Consider the following 18,627-nt stretch of genomic DNA (forward strand, 5'->3'; position numbering starts at 1 on the left):
GACTTATTTGGTTTGTTTTGAATTTCGCGCAAAGCTACACGAGAGCTACATGCTCAAACCGTCCCTAATTTAGCACTAGAGGGAAGGCAGCTAGTCATCACCACCCACCGCCAACTCTTGGGCTACTCCTTTACCAACGAATAGTTGGATTGACCGTCACATTATAACGCCCCTACGGCTGAAAGGGCGATAATGTTTGGTGTGACGGGGATTCGAACTCGCGACCCTCGGATTACGAGTCGAGTGCCTTAACCACCTCCTGGCCATGTCGGACCTGGTAAAAAAGAACGCATACATTTTACAGACATAAGACAATTATACAATTGAACATCAAACAGTTAGCTAATAAATTAATCTTTATATTACACTTTTCCACTTCCACATTGCGTTTGTGAATTTTCGAAATAAAAAAAATAAATATTACTCCTTACTTTTTATATAATTCTGAATCAGCCTCGTTCTGATGTCTGATTGATTAGATTTTAGTTTCGCTCTAAGTAAACATTTTCCTCTGGTTAATAGTTAATATTAATCTTATTACATCTTTGTGAATGAATAACTAGGATCATTATATTAAATTAATCAAACAAAACATAATTCTACAATTGTGGGATCCCGTGTGTTAAAATATCACATAAAAAACTTAGAAACACCTTTCATGAAAACAACACATTTCTAACACTTGATGATTTAGTGTTATAGTATAATATTTTTATCATGTAAGTAACATAAAACTTTTCCCAGCTAATATTTCCCCACGAAACTAGTTTTACTTATTTATCTTTCCAGAACTGGTATTTATCGTTTCAAATTCCCAGTTCCGTATGGAAGATGTTCTTGTGTTGTTTGGCAATATTCTTAACCATTCTTCAAGAAGAACATTTTCAAATGATCACTAGCTGTCTATTCGCTAATATAAAACTTATGTATAAAAACTTTTATTAAAATAAAGTACAGAACAATGTTTCGATTTTCTTAGGCGATCTTCAGATTAATAAAGAGAGTTTGCAACTGTCTGTTACCGAGCACATATCTTAAGAGACAAAAATGCAAACGTGAACGGAAGTGTAGGTGGCGTTGCAGTTAGATGTTTGTTTGTTTGGGAGGGCTATCTCCGCTAACCGTTCCTAATTTAGTAGTGTAAGACAAGAGGGAAGGCAGCTACTCATCACCACCCACCGCCAACTCTTGGGTTACTCTTTTACCAAAGAATAGTGGGATTAACCGTCACATTATCACGCCCTCACGATTGACAGGTGTGACGGCTATTCGAATCCGCGACTCTCGGATTACGAGTAGAGTGATTTAACCACTTGGCCATGCCGGGCCTTTTATTAATTAGTAAAGGTATAAAGGTGTTCCTTTATACTGGTTTAATTTTGGTTTAAGTCGGTGTATAAGTAGGGCTTCTTTGATAATTCGTTTATTTACATTTGTTTCCCTCCTTAGTAACTGGAAGACCTAGGAAGAAACCTGTTGATCCATTCTACACAAACCGAAAATACCAACAAAACAACCACCAGAAAGAAGACAACTTTGACAACAACTGCATCGACAACCAACAACCTATCTTTCCAGGTAGAACTGAAAACATTTATTTCCCGAAACACCTCAAAACAGCATCTTAAACAACATTTTAAATAATTTTCACGCAAAACCATCAACATAATTTCACAGAAAAAAGAAAATTAAAAAACAACTTCACATGAAAAGATAAACAACTTAAAACAAGACAAAAACATCAAAATTCTAAAAGCAGATAAAGGCAATGCTATAGCTATACTGAACACAAATAAATACATTCAAAAACTAAATAACATCTTATCGGATACAAACAAATTTAAATTAATAAACACAAATCCAACAAAAAACATGAAAACTAATTAAACAAAATACAACTACAAATGAAAGAAACCAACACAATCTCAGAAAACATTTATTTTTACCTTTGCAGGACCGACTCACGCACACTACAACTATACGGTACTCCCAGATCTCACAAAACAGAATGTCAACTGCGACCCATGTTGTCGACATATGAATCATTTAACTACGATTTCGGTAAATACAGAGTGTGGGTATTTTCTAAATATCTAACATCAGCCAACCTCATTTTCAAAGACTCTTTTAACTTTAAATCCATTCTTAATCAACTAAATCATAAAGCCTTAATGGCCAGTTTTGATGTAATCTCCTGCTTCACAGAAATCCCAACAACTGAAGCCTGGAAGACAGCTTTAGAACTTTATATCCAAGACCCCAACCCATTGATACAGACCCCCAGCAACCAATTAGCAACCCTTACAGAATTCACTACCGCCAAAACTAACTTTATGTACAATGACCAAAACTACCTACAAATATATGGGTTAAGTATGGGCAATACCGTGTCACCAATTCAAGCCAACATTTTTATTACACAGATTGAATCTCAAGTGATTAGTTCAGCCTTACATCCACCACAACACTGGTGCAGGTATGTTGATAAAACAGTTGATGGAATCACATCTACAGAACACAGATTGAGTTTGTTCAACCAAGTTAACACCATACACCCAAATATTAAATTCACTGTAAACAGGAAAAAAAGTAACCAAACAACATTTCTCAACCTCAGAATCACTAGAACTGATACACAATCCAAAACAGAAATCCACAGAAAAATCACCCACACTGGACGATACATTCGCTGGGACTCGGCACATGAAACAAAACAATAACTCAACATACTAAGAAACCAAATAAACAAAGCCACAAAACTATGTTCACCCGATAAAATTAACAATGAAACCAACAAAATAAAACAATACAATCAACAAATTCCTCCATGGAAGAAATTGTACGAACACACCTAGATAAACAACACAGTGAACATAGAACTGACAATAATAAATCCCAGGATACAACAAACTACAAAACTTTACCTAGATAAACAGCACAGTCAACATCGAAATGACAATAATAACTTCCAGGATACAACAAACTACAAAACTTTACCTAGATAAACAGCACAGTCAACATCGAACTGACAATAATAAATCCCAGGATACAACAAACTACAAAACTTTACATTGCTACACACAATATATTCTCAACATCAGTGATAAAACAACAATCATTTGGAAAACAAAACTAATAACAAAACACAACATTCCAGTAAAAACTAAATTTATTCAAAAACCAGGTACAAAACTAAAGTCCGTTATGTAAAAATTGCACTGACAAACACAACACAAACATTATTTATAAAATACAGTGTAACAACTGTCTCGACTTCTATATTGGAAAAACAAGCAGAAAAATTGAAATTAGATTCAAATAACACAGAAAAACACCACACGGTTTTTGAACACTGCAAATCAAATAAACATAACATAATCATAGAAAACACCCAGATACTAAGTAGGGAAACAAATATAAACAAACACAAAATCAAATTAGCCCTACTTATACAGAAATTAAAACCAAAATTAAACCAATATAAAGGAACTCCTTTATACCTATATTAATTAATAGCCTAACATCCAACTGCAACGTCACCTGCAATCCCTTGATGACGAGAAATCCACTTTGTTAACCTGAAGGTGATCTAGGAAGGTCGAAACGTTGTTCTCTGCTTATCAATCAAAGTGTTAATACCCATACCAGCCGTTCTGAGATACACCTACAATCCGGTACCTGTTTATACTCTTATCACTAAGACTGGTGTCCGGCAACAGCCAGTTGCAAACTCTCTCTTTGTTAACCTGAAGATGACCTAAGAAGGTCGAAACGTTGTTCTCTACTTTATTTTAATAAAAGTTTTAGTACCCACACCAGCCGTCTGAAGATACATCTTTACTTAAAGTGGATTCCTCACCGTCACGGAACATGTGTGTATAGTTGTAACCTAGCAAAGAATCTAGCTTGGCTTATCTCCTATTATCCGATTATATCGCTGCTTTAGGACACAGAAAAATGAATTACAATTAATGACCTTATTAAACTCGACCTTAAACCACTGTTAATTAGGCCTATCCTGAAACATCAGGCTTGGTTCATTTCCCTAATCTCTTAGTTTGTTTTATTTATATAACACACCTGAGAACGTTGACAAAGTAAAAACAAACATACAAACAATAACACTATTGTTTTAATTATTTAGGAGTTTCTGATGTAAATATTTTGTTGTCTTACCCTACTGTTGACTACATAGATAAGAATATTTGTAATGCAATAATACTGTTGTCCTGATTATTTAAGAATCTTTGTAATGCAATAATACTGTTGTCCTGATTATTTAAGAATCTTTGTAATGCAATGATACTGTTGTCCTGATTATTTAAGAATCTTTGTAATGTAATGATACTGTTGTCCTGATTATTTAAGAATCTTTGTAATGCAATAATACTGTTGTCCTGATTATTTAAGAATCTTTGTAATGCAATGATACTGTTGTCCTGATTATTTAAGAATCTTTGTAATGCAATAATACTGTTGTCGTGATTATTTAAGAATCTTTGTAATGCAATGATACTGTTGTACTGATTATTTAAGAATCTTTGTAATGCAATGATACTGTTGTACTGATTATTTAAGAATCTTTGTAATGCAATGATACTGTTGTCCTGATTATTTAAGAATCTTTGTAATGCAATGATACTGTTGTCCTGATTATTTAAGAATCTTTGTAATGCAATAATACTGTTGTCCTGATTATTTAAGAATCTTTGTAATGCAATAATACTGTTGTCCTGATTATTTAAGAATCTTTGTAATGCAATAATACTGTTGTCCTGATTATTTAAGAATCTTTGTAATGCAATGATACTGTTGTACTGATTATTTAAGAATCTTTGTAATGCAATGATACTGTTGTCCTGATTATTTAAGAATCTTTGTAATGCAATGATATTGTTGTCCTGATTATTTAAGAATCTTTGTAATGCAATAACACTGTTGTCCTGATTATTCAAGAGTTTTGAAAACATATATAGTTATCTTGTTTCTCAAACCGTAAATAACTTGTTGTGTGGCAATGTCTGCCACGTTATTTTACAGTATCAAAACACTTGTTATGTGTTTGTTTTGGCGCAGACCTACACAGCACAATCTTTGTAATGTATTGCAATAAAAAAAATATTACAACGTTGCTATAAAGTCACAGCTGTGACTGTTGTATTAAAATATACAACGTTGCCATAAAGTCACAGCTGTGACTGCAGTATTAAAATAGACGATCGTTTATGTGAAATATTTTCGTCAGATATTTACATCAAATATGTTATGTCAAATAGAATGAGTAAAATAATGTATGTTTTGGTCTGTGTGTTACGTTGTATATATATCTTTCTGTGTCTCAGCCGGATAATGTTTTTAAAGGTAATTGTCATAGGCCTCGAATGAAAACTGACAACCAAATACATCACAGCGACAGGTTTATCTAGGTCCTAAATTTTGGTCTTTAAAATCTACCAATTCAGTGAGCATTCTGAGCCAATAAAGATGAAATACGAAATCGATTAAACGCCAGTTTTTCAGCACACTTAATGAACACAAATTTGTTTAACCTTTGTACGTTAAAACATAAACAACCTAATATCTTCAGTCACATATACTCACTCCTTCAGGGTTGTACTTAGATAGAGCTCCATCTTCTTTGAACTCTTCTTCCAACACCTCAGTTAGTTTTTTAGATGAAACTGGTGTGTTAAAATAAAGAGAAAACAATAAATATCCTTAAACATTTGTCTTTCCTACTTATCTAATTATTTGTATACCAATAAACCATCTTAGACGTTTGTATTTACTTTTTACATAATCTTTTGTTTTGTAATAAATAATATTAAATGTTTGCATTTTCAATGAAAGTGGGTCTGAGGCTCCCTGGAAGGGTCACCTCTTTTAACCACTCCTACCATTCATTAGTGTGTTGTTTGTAAGTCAGTCAGTAGACACTAAAATGACGTCGCATAAGGGATGCACAACGTTGTAATATGTACTATTGTGACGTCAGTAAAACTCGCACACGTCATGGATCACGAGAACAATTATGCACTCTGCAGGCTACACCACAGCATGGCACATGGACTCCAAAAGTCAGAAATAAAAGCATCTGTTACTCTTAATTTTGGTTGTATTTGCTCTTGAAACATTTTCGGAGTACATCTAGTAAACAGCATTAAATGTTTATATTTCTTACCTACACAACCTTTACTCTAATGATAAACAGTAAGAATAAATAATTTTGAATATTTTCCCGTTTAGGTGCATGTTTAACAATATACTTATAACCTAAAAAGAATAATGACTTTGAAAACCAGCTGGTTTACCTACTTTTAGAAAAGAATATGAAACTTTATAGATAATAGTTACAATAAATGAACAGACTTTCGTAAAATTAGCTCATGCTGAAGTCTTATTACATAGAGAAAAAAAGAACGCATCATCAAACATGATTGAAATCTAAATATGAATTAGGATGTTTTATATAATCGATTGAACATAAACCAAAAATGAAATAAAAGCTTCGAATCATCATTTTAGTCAGGAAAGTTTCAGTTTTTATTAAGGGTTAGAAGTTAAATTATTGTTTCCAATAAGTTTGGATTTGTTTAATTTTTGCATTGCAATGGAGATGGAAAGTTTAACTATCAGAACGTGACTCGAAGTTAGAGCATCTCAGGCTTTCTTATTCTGTAATTTACATTAACTTAATAAGGTAATAGACAAGTCTTGTGGTTCTGTAAAATGTCCCACTACAGGAACTTAAAACACACAACTCAGAACACAAGTCTATAGAATACTTAGATTCGCTCATTTGTGTGTGATACCTACCCAGTTTGTGTGTGTGTGTGTGTGTGTGTGTGTTAGGGATATTATTTATTATGATTGGATAATTCAATTACATATCTTTCAAAAATTGATTATTATTTTTTTAATTTCGCGCGAAGCTACACGAGGTCTATTTGAACTAGCTGTTCCCAATTTAGCAGTTGTAAGAATAGAGGGAAGGTAGCGAGTCATCATCACCCACCGCTAACTCTTGGGCTACAATTTTTCCAACGAGTAGTGGGATTGACCGTCACATCATAACGCTCCCACGGCTGTAAGGGCGAGTATGTTTGGTATGCTGGGGGAATCGAACCTTCTACCCTCAAATTACGAGTTGAGTGCCTTAACCATTTGACCATGTCGTGTACATTGTATTAGAAATTACATTAAACTATTTTCTGAAGTAATACGTTCAAGTGAAAATAATTGTCGTGTTTACAATGAAAAGGGCCTGGCAGGGCAACACGGTTAAGGCAGTCGACTCGTAATTTGATGGTCGCGGGTTCGAATGCCCGTCACACCAAATATGCTCTTCCCTTCTGCCGTGGGGCGTTATAACGTGACGGTCAATCCCACTATTCGTTGGTAAAAGAGTAGCCCAGGAGTTGACGGTTGGTGGTGATGACTAGCTGCCTTCCATCTAGTCTTACACTGCTAAATTAGGGACGGCTAGTGCAGATAGCCCACGTGTTGGTTTGCGCGAAATTCAAAACAAACCAAACCATGCCGGGACCTAATTAAAAGTAAAATACTGTAAACGAATGTGTTCATATAGCATCTGGTTTTGGTTTTGTCTTGCTCATTATTCAGAACCTCATGAAGCTAACGTTTCATCAGGTTACTAAATTTCTTCAGCCTATTAATAAACTGCGCAACAAAACCAAAACCAACTTTTACCAGAGCTATGTAAAAAATAAAACCGACGGTATCGACTACACTATAAGCAAGCTTTACTTACATTGTATAAAATCCTGTAGTTGTTGAAACTCGGCTGGAGAAACTTTTTCCCACTTTAATGTCATCATCTGGACTCACTATAACGGGCATGAACTAACTCAGCATCACAGACAAAGAGAGCGCTCGGACTGTTGCAGACACCAGAAACTGCCAAACCAGCATTCGGCACGAGCCAAAGTTGTTTGTAAACCAATCTCAGAAACCATCAGCTGGAGAAGAAAGGGAGACGATAGAATTTATAAGAGTACCAAGATGTTTATCGACAAACGTGTAAAGCCTAAATTGTAATAAATGTTTGTCTTTTCTCCAAGACAGAGGCGGTAATTAGTACAGTACTCGTTCGCGAGGAAAAAGAAGGCTGTTGTTCAATTCATGCAAATAAATAATGTTTATTACACGTATGCGTATTGAAGAAATCGGTACACGTGTTTTTTAACAGCTCAAGTTCGTTTCTTTGTTGACAGTCTAACAGATTTATTTCCTGCTTTTAATCTCCAGTGGATGGTAGTTCACAAATAACGTTTTTAAAACATCTATTTGTCACATTTATATACTTAAAAAGTTATTTTTCGCATTTTAATACAATGCTGTGTAATGTGAAACAACTTGAAACACAATATTAACAATACAGTATAACACAAAAAGAGCTCCAGTGTCAGTGGCATAGCTGGAAATATTCTTCTACAGGAAGGTATGTGCAATATGTACAAATTTCCAGATACCAGGTACATGTACATATCTGTCATTAAACTGCTCTAAATAAAAACCATACACGTACTAGCAAAACTTTATCAGTTGACTAAAGGGTAATTCTTGTTTTATGTCATATTTACATTTCTGGATTCTTCTTTACTGCATCTTTGCAAAGAGAACCATTACATTCTCTCCCATGTTGCTACGCCACTGATGGATCTATTTTTCACCCAACTGCAAGGTACCTTCAAAGAGAATGTCTCTTGTTAGCCTTCCAGATAAGTGTATACTTTTAATAATTCAGTAACAGTTGAATTAAGAAACAGAAATGCAAGTACCAAGTTGTACAGAAGCGAATTAATTAACATGTGCAACTAGAAATACAGAGTACACTTTAATATAAAACTATATAAAATTTTAAAAGGAAAACCTGTTCTTACTACGACAATTGTTGTGGCGCGAACGGCTAACGTAATGTCTTATGGCAAATATAATTAAACTTTGTTGTTACAACAATAACTGTTGTGTCACGAGCACCTAACATAACGTTTTACGACAAATATGATTACAACTTCTTGTTGTTCGAATAGCGGTAGGGATTTCCGTTTTTAAAAACCAAATAAATTAGTTCTATGTGTGAGCATTCTAAAACCATGCTACTTCACCCCTAGAGTGTTGTGAAAGCATGCGAAGTCGAGGGAAAAGCTGTACAAAACTATATAAAATGAGATATTTGAATTCTATACACGCAGAGAATCGAACATCATAACTTAGCATTGTAACTCCCTAAACTTGTCGCTGACCCACAGAATCTACACAGTGGAACACCTTTGTTGTGCCAAACACGGGTACTACAATCTTTCAGACATACCGGTCTCTAGGGCTTAGCTACACAATGAGCTATCTGCACCATGTTTACCGTGACAAATCGAACTCCAAATTTTAGCGTTCTAAATCCATAAATTTACTTACTGCTGATCCACCAGTTGGATGTTAAAATGTTCATTTTATTATATATTTGTGATTTCAAGTTTTACACATGTTTAAGGATAACAAGGATACAAACAGAAACTTTTTCGACAGTATTCTGAGACAGATTCATGGTAATCCTGTACACAATGTGGTTAAGAAGCTACACAGATAACTGTTGCTGGCCCGGCATGGCCAAGCGTGTTAAGGCGTGCGACTCGTAATCTGAGGGTCGCGGGTTCGAATCCCCGTTGCGCCAAACATGCTCGCCCTTTCAGCCGTGGGGGCGTTATAATGTGACGGTCAATCCCACTATTCGTTGGTAAAAGAGTAGCCCAAGAGTTGGCGGTGGGTGGTGATGACTAGCTGCCTTCCCTCTAGTCTTACACTGCTAAATTAGGGACGGCTAGCACAGATAGCCCTCGAGTAGCTTTGTGCGAAATTCCAAAAACAAACAAACAGACAAACAATTGCTGCTGTCAACTTAGCCTATTTTATCCGTATATATAAAGTCAGTACAATCATCTTTTTAACCATATATATATACAAAATGTGAATTGAACCTGTTTAGCTGTATGTATAAAGTATCAGTTCAACCTGTTTAGGTATATATAAAGTGTTAATTCAACCTGTTTAGCTGTATGTATAACGTGTCAGTTCAACCTGTTTAGCTGTATGTATAACGTGTCAGTTCAACCTGTTTAGCTGTATGTATAACGTGTCATTTCAACATGTTCAGCTGTATATAAAACGTATAATGAGATATTGTTGCGAATGGTGACTACTGAAGAATAACAAATCAACGCATAAATAACCTGATTACTTCTGTAATTTTTAACCGCGACTAATTCCAACTCAGAAACCTTCTGTTTCAGGTGTATGGTGCACATAGAAGAAATAATTATAAACGTTGTTGCTTCCACACACGTCCGCTCTACTGAACATGGTAGTTTGATAAGTGGTACAGAAGAATGGTTCAGCAAGGTACAACAGCCAACAAGTGTTTTTAACTTGATGGCTGTAATAACAAATCAGTGGAATATGTTTTCCGAACTAGACTAAACACTTTGCCATGATATTGTTACAAGCGTTTTTCTGTAAGTTCACCAATAATTAATATATATAGTATTCTTTCTATTGTTATTTATTCCTCGTATTAAACCATGATCTACTTTAAAGACGACACAATTGTCTGAATAACTACGTAACAAGTTGTTTTAACACACCCTTTTTTGTACAGTAAAATATAATGTCTATATGATGCTTTAAAACTTTATGAATGTTTGTTATCACGCACAAAACCAGGCGTCGCTAGCTGATTAAAAGATTCGGGACTCGAGTTCGTACCCGCGAAAATGTCCGACGTTTCAGCATGATAATGACCATGGTTTCCTATTCTGGTTTTTCAACACAAATTAGGGATTCGGGGCACGTGTGATGCCTTTGAGCGTAAGACTTCAGAGGATCATCTTCAAGGATCGATTCCCCAAATGCTAGCGTTATACGCTCTCAAACTCCCCACTGAGTCACCAAGGAGCTTTTAAGAATAAAACACTGTTATACCGTGAAAACAGATTATATGGGTAAATAATTTGTTCTTTCTAGTAATAAAAGGGTTTACATCCGACTGGTGGTAATGAAAGAACTAAAATAATAAAATGAAATACTATATAAAAACAAAACTTTAAACCTCAACAACTGAACTGTTACTTTTGTTCAATTTGAGTTCGTTAAATAATCAAAAACACTTCTCCAAAACCCTAAAATTAAATTCTGATAATTCTGATCAAATATCAATGTATAACTTGTACAAGGGTTTCAAGTCCGACGTGTCATTTATTTTCGAGTATTAATTTTAGAAACGGTTAGTTTCTACACTCAAATTACTCCTTTTGGATGACTAAGTCACTGTAGATTCAAACTTTTCAATAGGTAAGGCAAGTCATTAAAAACTCTAGTGTCGTTTAATTATGTGGCATGGTCAGGTAGTTTGGGCGCTCGACTCACGATCTAATGATTGCGGGTTCGAATCTTCGTCACACCAAACATGTTTGCCCTTTCGAAAAGTTGTGGGGGCATTATAATATGATGGTCAATCCCACTATTCGCCGGTAAAAGAGAAGAAAGAGTAGCCCAAGAGTTGGTGGTAGATAGTGATAACAACCTGCCTTTTCTCTGGTCTTACACTGCTAAATTAGGGACGGTTAACGCAGATAACCATAGTGTAGTGTTGCACGAAATTCAAAAACAAATAATTATTTTAATTCTATTTGTTTTTTGCTAAAAACGTTGCATAATTTAATATTTTGTAAAGTGGCAAAAGTTTAAAATTCACATGAAATATTTGATTCAACGAGAATGTCATACGGATAATACTCCTAAACAGAAAAATACTCACAGCGTCAGAATAATGCACAAAGTACGTGAAGGTGGTGCATCGGTCCAAAGAAATAGTAAGAATATAAGAAATGACTAATTTATAATACGGTTCGCACGACGTAAAGTATAATAAGGTTTTCAGCAAACATTCTCATGTATGAATAGAGACTAGATTTCTGGAAACGCACGAGAAAGAACAGTTTTAAAAAATGTTTATTATACTATTGTTTATCAATACGTTCGATCTTCCCCAGCAGTACAACAATATCTCTGCGTACATAACATACTGGAAATCAGGTATTCCATTCTGTATCTGAGTGCTTAATATACAAACAAATCATTAGCACTCGAATCACCCGGTTATTTCTATACTGATGATACCACCACATTCAGTAATGATTTACCTGTTATAACACATTTAGGGTTAGCTTCATTTCCGTAATTTACGGGACTAATTGCAATTCCAATGGTATATTTGTTTATATTTTGTATGAATTTATCCCTCATATCTTACTAAGAGTTCTATAACTCAACAAAAGTATAGTTTTATGCCAGAGTTTCTTTGAGGAAGTTATTACAAAGAAGAGAAACTTGACGATGACCGAAGAAGGTCGAAACGTTGTTCCCTCCTCTACGTAAAAAAGTTTTCTCAACCCAAAAGAGCCGTTTTTACATATATAGAAGAGAAACTAGTTTCTATATTTCCGGCACTGCTAAGGTTAACCAAATGTATTTACTAGTCCTAGTCAAACATTCTTGAAAATTAGAATTTTTGTGCGTGTTTTATATACGATGAAAGCAATATAAAATATGTCGCCCATTCTGTGTCTCGAATGTCCTGCTTTGTGCTTCTGTGGGTTTTGTTTGCATATAAGTTAATCCCTTTCTTAACCTATTCATCAACTGATTCAAATATTTAAATTCCCTTATTGTTAACTACCATGATATGGTCAAAATTATTTAATAAGCTTGCAGTTAAGTATATGATGGCTAAATAGGAATTGGTAAAAATTTATTTATCACAGCTGTCGAGAAACTCACGCTGGGAGACACGTAAAACGTCTGAGACTTTCCATCATCAACTAGGCCTGGTTTCGGTTTCCCTCATCCAGAGAGAACAATGTAACAGTTTAGGGAGCCTGGAAAAACGGTTATTGTTATTGTATTTGGGTTCTAGCCAATGCAATAAGTTCTTTTAAAGCAACAATGAGTTGATGTGGATGATGAAGCTACTAAGATGTCAAAATATTCAAGTTTTCGATTTATTAACCTTCAGATCACAAGTATGCATATTTAAATTTAGACACAAAAGGTAAGATATTTTGAGTTTTTATTAAGGAAGAATCTATGTTTTGATATAAAATTACTCTGAGAATTGGGATAAAAGAGGACAAAAACGTATTCGACCCATCAGTTCCAGCTCATATTTAACTGATTTGCACTGGCTAGAAGATTAGAAAAGTACAAACCTTACCAACTTATTTGATAGTATAGCTAATAAAACATAACTCAATACCAGAAATGTGAAAATAAATAACGTCGTGTTAGGATATTTTACAAAGAAAGCCTCGTCTATTTAAGGTCTTCTAGTTCGCGAGATAAAAAAAAAAAAAAGAACCGAGTTCAGTCAAATAGAGAGAGTAAAAATGGCTAGACTGAAGAGCCTATAAATCCACTGTGTCCAAAGTCGTGCTTGTTATTTGCTATTAATGGTCAACAGTTGGTTCCATAAGAGCTCAAAACGATTACATCCATTGCAGTGTTCTTGAATTTCGTGCAAAACTTCACGAGGACTATCTGCTCGAGCCGTCCCTAATTTAGCAGTGTGAGACTAGAGGGAAGAGAACTAGTCATCACCACCCACAGCCAACTCTTGGACTACTCTTTTACCAACAAATAGTGGGATTGACCGTAACATTATAACGCCCACACGGTTGAAAGGGCGGACATGTTTGGTGCGACCGGGATTCGAACCCGCAACCCTCAGATTACAAGTAGTACGCCTTAACCCACGGTTGGCCACGGCTGCATACAAGATGTACTCCTTAATAGTGTGTTTAATTTCCTGATGTATTTCTTAAGCACTGGAACACTTACCAACCATATGTTTACAGCAACTAAGGAATACCTTCTTGCACTCTAAATGCACGAGTTGTGAAATGTATTTTGCTACTGAGTTTGCATTTAAGCAAGTCTGACATCGCTTTATCATTGCGAATTATGTAAACATTTTGAGTAATAAATATTTCCCAGGTATAATTTTTTTAGGCCAAGATATGGTTGACAAATAAACCAGATAAACATTGACACGAATAAAAGAATAACGTTATATAAATAACCTCAAAGTAAAACAGTGGGATAAGACAGCTATCTGAAGTTTCAATACGGTTTTCACCTATCCAGATGAATATCACGAAAAACCAAAAAGTTTTAAATGTAAATCCTTATTATAAAAGTATTTTCTAGTTAAAACAAATATTCAATACAGACCTTTATCTTTAGATATGAAAAACTGAACTTCTTGCAGTTGGGGGCCATTTTATCTGTACGGTTTTATAAAACGAGCCGCCATCTAACTTATCCATAAACTGAGTGATATATTTCACAACTAAATTGAAATAACTTAAATCACCGTTTAAATGCTACCGGCGGGATCAAAGAGATCACGCGCAGGTTGCGCATGATCTTGGATAATGGCGCAAAGGAGAGTACCAGTGTGGGGTAATGATGTACACACATTGCAGACGAAGCCTACAGTGGAAATACGCGTCACTGACAAATGAGCAACCAACCTACGAGCTGTGTTGCTTCTACCACATATTTCTCTGCCCACGCTATAACTCTTCGTTTCTTTCTTTTTTTCCAGAGTAATTCTCCAAAGCTTTCGGTTCCCCGGTTAGTCTGTGGTATGCTTACGTACTTTCGAAATAATATCCGGGGTTTGATTCCCTGTGGTGGAAAAAGTACAGATAGCCCACTGTGTAGCCTTGCAATAAGGAAACAACAATAACTTAAAATGTCTTTACAAGTAAGACCCTGAACAAGAGAGCTCCCGCCAATTTCACCTTTGATTGTTCAATTGCTTGTATCAGAACACTTTTTATGTATGTCATATGTTTTAAAATAGTAAGCTACAATAAAAACTGAGTGTGTAAACTGATTCATTAGCATTAAGAACACAAATAACAGGTTTCCCGAAAGACTCCTCCACGTCTGCTAGTGAATTTTCCTTATATATGTTTACGTGTAAATTACCCCATAACGCATCAAAAAACAGCAATGAATAGACCAATATGTTTACGTGTAAATTACCCCATAACACATCAAAAAACAGCAGTGAATAGACCAATATGTTTACGTGTAAATTACCCCATAACACATCAAAAAACAGCAGTGAATACACCAATATGTTTACGTGTAAATTACCCCATAACACATCAAAAAAACAGCAGTGAATACACCAATATGTTTACGTGTAAATTACCCCATAGCAAAGTCAAAGACAGCGATAAATACACCAGTTATCTCAACTCATCAGAATTTATTGTCTGTCAGAGAGAATTTTCGATACCAAATGCTAGAACTATTCATTTCATCAACCTAAAGACCTTCTGTATTATAGCATTGAAGGCACACACCCCAATTTGCTTCAACGCATCTACACACCACATTTCTTCTAGCATTCAAATGGCATTACTTTCACATTTGCAGTTTCTACCGGTCCAAGAACGTTCCCTATTGAAAATCACATCTATTCATTACGTAAATATAACGAAATATGAAATACAAAATATAAGAAGGCCTAATATACAAAATACAAGTCAAATAACTGTCCTCAAACGATGTATCGTTAAAGCAACTGTTATACTCCATTTTGAGCCTATTATTTAACTTTCTCGAATATCTGTGGCTCCTTTACTAAAGTCTGCATAATCATATTCTACTGTTACGTACAATCCTGTGTTGGTTCCATAGTAACAAAAAGTATAACAAGCCACCTGATATAAAACCACAATTAAAATAAATATCTTGCAAAGCAGATATCTATTGTGTCATTGTTTGTTAAATAGGCCACATCAGTTTGAGGTGATATTAATCACTTTTTATCAGAGGTAGAGGATTTTTAAAATCTCGTTTCTGTAGGAAGTCATAAGTTTTAACTCACATGATCGTTTGTGTGTGTGTTTTTTTTTATTTTCGCGCAAAGCTACACGATGGCCATCCGCGCTAGCCGTCCCTAATTTAAAAGTGCACGTATGTATTTGTTTGTATATATTTTCTTATAGCAAAGCAACATCAGGCTATCTGCTGAGTCTACCGAGGGGAATCGAATCCCTGAGTTTGGCGTTGTAAATCCGTAGACTTACCGCTGTACCAGAGGGGAACTTGGCAGTGCAATACCAGAGAGAAGGCAGCTAGTCATCACCACCAACCGCCAACTCTTGAAATACTCTTTTACCAACGAATAGTGGGATTATAACGTCCCCACGGCTGAAAGGGCAAGTATGTTTGGTGCGACGGGGATTCGAACTCGTGACCCTCAAGTTACGAAAAGAGCGGCTTAACTACCTAACCATGCCGGGCCTAATTCACATGAAGTGAAACATAATATCATTATGTATATAAGCGTGTTTTTTTCCCACGTATTTAAAGTTATTTCGTTTCCTTCAACAGATGAGGTCTGATTTCATATAGAAACAAAATCGCTGCTTCAGTATTAAATCTATAACTAGTACCATTTAACCTTAACTTGACCTTGAACTCAAAGATCAAGAACAGCATACAGGCTAGGTCGTGATTAGCGTAAATCAAAGATGTTATTAAGTGTGGTAATGATGTTATAAAATATTTTCTCTCTCCAAATAATAAAATAACAATACCTGTTCTAGCACGATTGGCAATTTGTAACAAAATATACAACGAAAATTGTATTTAAGCGTCGTACTGAAATTGGATAGATGTCTTGTTAAGATAACACAGGTTCACTTGATAAGTTTCACTGAGTTAACTGTACATCATCAGGTTGCAACAACAAAATTTTGTTTTCAAATTATGTCCTGCTGCTATTCGTTGCTTGATGATGTCATGTTTCGAAAACTATACAAAAATAGCTTTACACAAATGAAGAACTTTGACAATTATATTTGTTTTATATCATATTGTGACAATGAGCTTTAACCCTTCAACTACTGTTAACATTTCGCGCACAACATTTCGAGTGCCCCCAGTCTTTGCGCATAGAGTGGTAGACAGATTTAAACAAGCTACAAACAAACAAAGGGTTAAAGTCATCAAAATTGCTACAAGAAATAATATTATACATAATTTAAAAAAGAGAAGTTGAATATATTTCGTATGACGTCACATGGCATGCAATCACTAATAATTAAAAATCATATACTGAGTACTTATTACTTTAATAGTGTAGTACACACAAGATATTAAGGTATAAGCAGTCTAAATACTCGTCAGATGACGTCTCCAAATGCTAGTCTTGACCCACAACTATTACATGTTTAAAGTATTTGTGTAACAGGTATACTATAACTGTTTTCCAAGCTGACAATGCATAATTATAATTAATTGCACTTGTACAAAACATTGCCATTGGATCTAATAGATTTTGAACACTATATTCTTAAACTAAGTCTTAGCGATTTTGAAGAATTAAAAAAATGTATAATAATAGTATTCAAACCATACTATGCTCACCATACCTACACCCTTGTGCAAATTAATTGAAACAAGACGGAAAATTATGATTTTTTTCAATTTTTTGCGTTTTATTTCTGAGAATCCAAATATTACTCACAAATTAATACATGATATGACCGCCATTATATTTCAGAAGATCGTTAATCCGCTTTGGCATCGAGTCCACGAGTTGACTGCAATCTTTACTAATTTTTGGATCGCGGTACCACACCTCAATTATGGCCTCAATTAGCCTATCTTTCGTAGTACAGTCTTTTCCCCGAAGTTTTTCTTTACAAATCGCCCAAAGATTTTCAATAGGATTTAAGGCTAGAAAGTTTCCAGGCCAGTCCAGCACCTTTATTCGAGTTGTAGTCATAAAATTCTTCACAAGTTTCGATGTGTGTCACGGAGCCAGATCTTGCTGAAAAATGCCAGATCCATCTGGAAATCTCTTTTTTCAATTGTGGAACGGCTCTTCTCTGCAAAACTTCGATGTACTGTGGTCCTCGCATCATACCTTCTACGACATGTAAGCCTCCGACGCCATAGTAGCTGAAAAGCCCCAAAACATCTTCTTCAAGGAATGTTTTACGAACTGATTGATGTGAAATTCTCTAAGTTTCTCACCTGTAGATCTGCGAACATGCAGACTTCTTTGACCCTGTACGAAGAAATGAGTCTTGTCACTGAATAACACCTTCCTCCACTGTTCTTGCGTCCAGTTCTTGTATTTCAGACCCCATTGATACCGTTTATTCTTCATTATGTTAGTAAGGAGTTGTTTTTTGACTGGCCTCCTTGCCCTTCTAACGCAATTTCGAATGACGTAATATTCCTCAAAATTTCGTCATATATCCCAAAAATAGATCGACCGTACTACAAAACACAACTAATGACGTCGTCTGTGTGAAAAAATGACTATTAAAGGAAATCAGCGGGTCCAGCGAGCCAACACCGGCCGACATGCTGAAAATATTGTAAAATGACAATTTGTTTCAATTAATTAGCACGAGGGTGTATTGTTAGTGGTGTAGTTGTAAGATAATATGCTTTGAAATAGAATGATATTTTAATATGTAATGTTCAAACAAAGTATTAAAGTATTTTAAAACAATAATG

At 35.1% G+C, this 18,627-nt stretch overlaps 1 pseudogene across 1 annotated transcript in view; it reads right to left on the minus strand.

Annotated features, from left to right (window-relative positions):
• The window catches only part of LOC143236781 (diacylglycerol kinase beta-like), a 120,446-nt pseudogene extending 105,866 nt beyond the window's left edge, over positions 1-14,580 (minus strand). The window contains exons 1-3 of the transcript XR_013019750.1: positions 14,302-14,580; positions 7,772-7,979; positions 5,602-5,681 (exon numbers count right to left, since the gene is read on the minus strand). The product of XR_013019750.1 is annotated as a diacylglycerol kinase beta-like (transcript). The remainder of the gene's footprint in view (positions 1-5,601; positions 5,682-7,771; positions 7,980-14,301) is intronic.
• Between the last annotated feature and the right edge of the window lie 4,047 nt (positions 14,581-18,627).

Source organism: Tachypleus tridentatus, chromosome 13, assembly GCF_004210375.1.
Source record: "Tachypleus tridentatus isolate NWPU-2018 chromosome 13, ASM421037v1, whole genome shotgun sequence".
NCBI lineage: Eukaryota > Metazoa > Arthropoda > Merostomata > Xiphosura > Limulidae > Tachypleus > Tachypleus tridentatus.